A 5,366-nucleotide genomic window follows, 5' to 3' on the forward strand; every position below is an offset into this window, starting at 1 on the left:
ATTTTTGCCATAGGACGCGTGTGCAACAACGACACCTTTGTTGTTTATAGCTAGCGGCACGTTATGTAATGCGTTAATCATATGAAAGCACGTGTTTCGACGTATCTGAATTCTGATCTAACTCAGTGTAACCTATATAAGCATTGCGGTTACAGTGTACGATAATGACATTAACGTGTGGTGCCTGCACGCGACATTTCTCATTTTTCACTTTGTTACACACATTACGTTCATTACATTAACGTAATTAGACATTTAAAATGAAGGGGAAGTCTAGGGGTTAGGATTGTAAAAGTTGAGAGAGTAGTTTGTCAGTAGAAAACCTCACCGATCTTTCATTTTAAAACTATATAGAATTGGAATCAACTAAAAATATCCCAACGCCAGGGTCGTACCAACGTTTTTGTTGACCCTAAACAGACTACGAAGTGGAGGCCCTTTTGCAAAACTTATAGAGATTAATAGAAAATTTAGCTGCTAAAGTTAACTCACGTTTAGTAATTAGCCCTAATTTTGCCCATAAATTCTCCCCCAATCCCGACAAACCCGACACTATGAGTTATTACCGTTAGCGATAGCCGATAACCTAGAAAATTGAAAGAGCAGGTTGCGATAGGAAGTAGGAATGATGATTGCGGCTCACCTTTAGGAATTTTTGGCGTTGATTCACGGTATTCGGATGAGATCGAATGGTAGATGGTTGCTACAGACTGCAGTTATGTCTGTGGTTTAATTTCAAAACTGGGTCTTGAATGTGGACATTTTTTCCTAAACAAATTTTAGGTTTAGTTTTGTTTTTTATTTGAGCCTGATACATATATAATATACTAGGTTAGAACCTCGTGTATTACACGGGTCGAATAAATGTAATTTTATATATTAAATAATAAAAGTTATATCTTTATGAACCCCGTATATTGTACGGGTTAAATGAATGTACTTTTATATATCAAATAATAAAAAATAGTTATATCTTTAAAAACCATGTGTATTACACGGATTAAATAAATGTAATTTAGTATACTAAATACTAAAAACGCCGTATCTTCAAAAAACTTGTGTATAATCGGGTTGAATAAATCTACCAAATAATAAAAATATTACATCATTAAAAACCGCGTATGTTACACGTGTTGAATAGATTTAAAAAAGAGTTATATCCTAAAAAACCACGTGTATTACAGATATTAAATAAATGTAATTTTGTATATTAAATACTAAAAATGTCGTATCTTTAAAAACCCCGTGTATAGTCAGTCGGGTTGAAAAATCTACCAAATAATAAAAAAAAAATTGTATCCTTAAAAACCACATGTATTAGACGTGTTGAATAAATCTATTTTACACGAATTGAATAAATATAATTTTGTATACCAACTAATAGAAAAAGTTATATTTTTAATAAATTAGGATAACATTTAATATTAATTTATTATTTATATATTTAATATAAGATAAGTAGGAAAGAAAGGTATTTGTTTTAAAAATATATTTAAGAGTAAATTGCCAAAATCGTCCCTGAGGTTTGGGTTTGTTTGCCAGTTTCATCCAAAATGATAGTTTTGTGCCATATTGCCCTTCACGTTTGGCAGATTTTGCCATTTTCATCCAATTTACTAACATGGTTTAATTTTCTTGTTAACTCAGGGCAATTTAGATGTTTTACTAATTTTTTCTCTTTTTATTTTCTTTATTTTTCTAACCATTAAATAAATAAGAAAATACAAAACCTACCCCACCCCCACCCCACTCTCCCTCTCTCTCTAAACCTCTACTTTTTCTCTCTCTAGAAACCTCTAACCTCTGTATCTCTAAACCTCGATAACTCTCTCTCTCTCTCTAAATCTACCCGTAAACCAGCACCTAAATCCACCAAAAACTGACCACCACCGTTAACCGACCACCACCACAGTAAACCGACCACCTCCACCACCGTAAACCGATCACCACATTCACCACCGTAAACCGACCACCGCAAACCAATTATAAGGCTAATGTGCCCATTTAGCTAAACTGGTATGGATTTGGGGGTGTTTGGGTTTACTTTTTAAAATTGTTTTGTTTAGATGGAGTGAACTGATTTTGGTTATTAATTAGCTGGAGCTTCCATAAGTGTGTGTGATGATGTGATGAATAGAGAAACGTGAATACATGGATTCTAGATTCTTGTTTCTATGAATTGGGGGAAGAGATTAAATGGGATAACACAGCGAATCTTCTATGTAGCTCAAGTGCCCAAACCACATGGACCAAAATGGCAGTTTACTCTTATTTTAATATTAGATATTAAATAGATTAGATATTAAATAAATAAGAGTAAATTGCAAAAAAAAAAAATCAAGTTAACAGAACAAATTAACCAAGTTAGCTGCTATTTGGATAAAAATGGCAAAAAATGTCAAACGTGAAGGGCAATATGGCACAAAACTACCATTTTGGATGAAACCCCCAAATAGGTCCAAACCTCAGGGACGATTTTGGCAATTTACTCTATATTAAATTAACAATTTAGATTTGAGGATAATATTTTATTAAAGTATGATAAGATTTAATATTAACTAGATTTTTTACCCGCCGCGTTGCGGCGGCGTAAAAACTGAAGTAACTTGACTATTATACAACGAAAACTTTATCGACTTCATTATCTATATATGACCATTCTTGACTTTTGATCATGTTTGCCTTTTAAGTGGTGTTGGCATACATCTACAGTTGACTATTAATTAACTTCCCCATTTGAATACAACATTGCAAATACAAACTTTGACCAACATCAGCATATCTCCAATTATAACAGTTGACCCAATATCAATAGCAGTTAAACTTCTAACCTGACAACTGAGAGATAAACCCATTTTATATTGCAACTGAGGTCTGAGATATAACCACACATTACCCATATTATATACCTGCTGATATAAACTACTCAATACCACACGTCGCTTTTTTATTGTTCTTGAAAACCAGGTTCCAGTGGCACACCATGAGCTTAGGTAACTGCAGTGGTAGCTCATTTTTATGGCATAGTCCAGCCTTATGGTGTCTGAAGAAAGACCATGAGCCATGATCATAATACAACTGTAAACAAACGAAGAGCCCTATAGAAGTAAGCAGATGAGAAAGCAAACAGACCGCCAAGTGTCTCTGAGAAAGACTACGTTAACAATCATAACTACCCCATCCCCTCTTATGCACCAAACCCAACCCATAATCCACACGACCCATCTAAAGCACCATCAATTATCTGATCAAAGTTTAAGTAGAGCTCCGTTCGGCAACAAAGTGAATATGTTATATTAATGCAAGACTACAACAGTAAATAATGACGATTTTCTCATACTATATCACACAATGAATTCACATTACATGCTCTAAATGTATGATATCAAGTCTGCCACCAAGTTGGCATTTTACCACTTACAATAATATTTGATGATAATTTCAAAAAATATACTAATAAAGACGTAAGAATCACCTGTTGTCATGGGACTTGATTCTGATGGCTTCTCGATTTCTTCGACGTCCATTGCCATAACATCGTGGACGTCAGCATCCACCTCTGTCATAATTCCATCCTTGTTTGCTGCCATTGCCACGGGCGGGGCTCCAATCTCCATTACAATATCAGATAACAATTGCGGATTTGGGTTTGACTCCTCGGTTGCTTTGTTGGGTGCATTTTCATGAGTTTGTTTTCAACAAAAAACTATAGCAATTAAATTCCCAACATCATGCAACAACGTTAGAATATACCCTTAGTTTTTACTCATTTATAAAGCATAGTTTATCATCAAAATATCATCAAGAATGATACAATGCTTACCTTTTGGTGGTCGAAAATCAAACTTGTACCCTTGCTTATACTACTTGTAACCTACTACTTCATCCTTGACCTGCAATATATTTTTCATAAAAAGTTCAATTTTGTATTCAGTATAAGTATATATACCACCTAACATCTCCCAAATCACAGCCAATCCACAAATCAAACTAAAAACCCACATCAATTTCTCAGAAAAATGAGAACCAAATCATCAAAAACCCTCGACGCACCAAAAAACCCCCAAAAATCAACTGACAATACCCACATTCTAATCCTCTGTCTCTGTTTACTGGGATTCAAACAAACAAACTAACCTAATTATGACTGTTACCATGATGCAACCAATCAAGAAACTCTTTACTCGATGGTTGTAATTTTGGAGACTCATTTAAGCAAACACAAGCAGTGGTTACAGAAGAAACCCTATGTTGTATACTAATGCTCTAATAAAGGGAAGCTTACCTGATGTCGGAGACCGGCGGCGAAGGTGAGGGGAACGGTGGTGCGTAGTGGTCCCGGTGTGGTTGGAGAAGACGGCTGAGGGCGTGGTGGTCGGAACCAGCGACGGGGAAGTGGTGATGGACGTGGAGGTTGGTTGGAGGCGGATGTGTGCGACGGTAAGCCTGGCGTTGGGGTTCAGGACGATGACAGAGAGGGTGGTGGTGGGAAGGTGTCGATGTGAAGAAGTGAAGAATGTGATTTGGGTATTAGGGTTTAGAAGATGATAAAGCTGACGCCGTTACCGTTTATTCACTGTTTCTCAGTTATGTTATGTTTTAATTTTAATACATATATATGAATTTATTATTTATTTATTTAGATATAAGATAAGTATAGATTTGAGGATACCTTCTATAAATGACACGTGTTAAAAACTTGGTTTCTTTTATTATAGGAGATAGATAAAATTTTACTAAAAATTGGAGGCGCTTGATTTTTGATGGCTCTAGACCTTTACCTAAATTGGTAAGCCTAACAGGCCTGCTGCACAATGCTTTCTTGATCCTTGATGCAGCCGTCAAAAGAAGTCCAGATTTGTTCGCGATTCGTTGTGATCGCGAATCACCTATCGTAGGCTGCTTCTTTCAATGGCCAACCCAAATTTAGCTAAGCCCAATTAAGTTTATAAAGCCCATGTTAATTATCATGAGTCCAATTATTTTTTTAGTCAAGTAGCCCACGTGGCCTTCTGGTTCCACATCTCATGTGCTCTTTAATTTTTACCTCATAAATTAATTAATTAAACCACTTGAAAATTATTTTGGCTCTAACTTCATAGTAACTTGATTTGCATGAATTAATTTTCAACTTTCATTCTTGAACTTGGCACGTAGAATTTACCGACACCAAGTCACCAATGCCCTTCAATTTTTTTTATCGTTTTATTTCTATCATGTTTTGAAATTTTTGTCTTCAAGATTTCTTTCATCTCTTTCCAATCTTTATTGTGATCCTTATCAATCGTTCCACACCTAACAAAAAAGTTAAAAGCGAACCAAAGTTAACTCCATCCTAATAAAGCGTGTGTTTCCCAAAATGATGT

General features: G+C 35.3%; 1 long non-coding RNA gene across 2 annotated transcripts; it reads right to left on the bottom strand.

Moving 5' to 3' along the window:
• Positions 1-2,712: 2,712 nt before the first annotated feature.
• Positions 2,713-4,529, bottom strand: LOC110873061. 2 transcript variants are annotated; one of them, XR_004860048.1, is made up of 4 exons: positions 4,286-4,529; positions 3,824-3,893; positions 3,476-3,706; positions 2,713-3,043 (listed from the first exon to the last, which is right to left on the bottom strand). It is a non-coding gene; the product is annotated as an uncharacterized LOC110873061 (long non-coding RNA). The 2 variants fall into 2 exon arrangements; XR_002554900.2 differs by having other exon boundaries at positions 2,713-3,078.
• Positions 4,530-5,366: the final 837 nt, after the last annotated feature.

The sequence above is a fragment of the Helianthus annuus genome, chromosome 1 (assembly GCF_002127325.2).
Source record: "Helianthus annuus cultivar XRQ/B chromosome 1, HanXRQr2.0-SUNRISE, whole genome shotgun sequence".
In the NCBI taxonomy this organism is placed as follows: domain Eukaryota; kingdom Viridiplantae; phylum Streptophyta; class Magnoliopsida; order Asterales; family Asteraceae; genus Helianthus; species Helianthus annuus.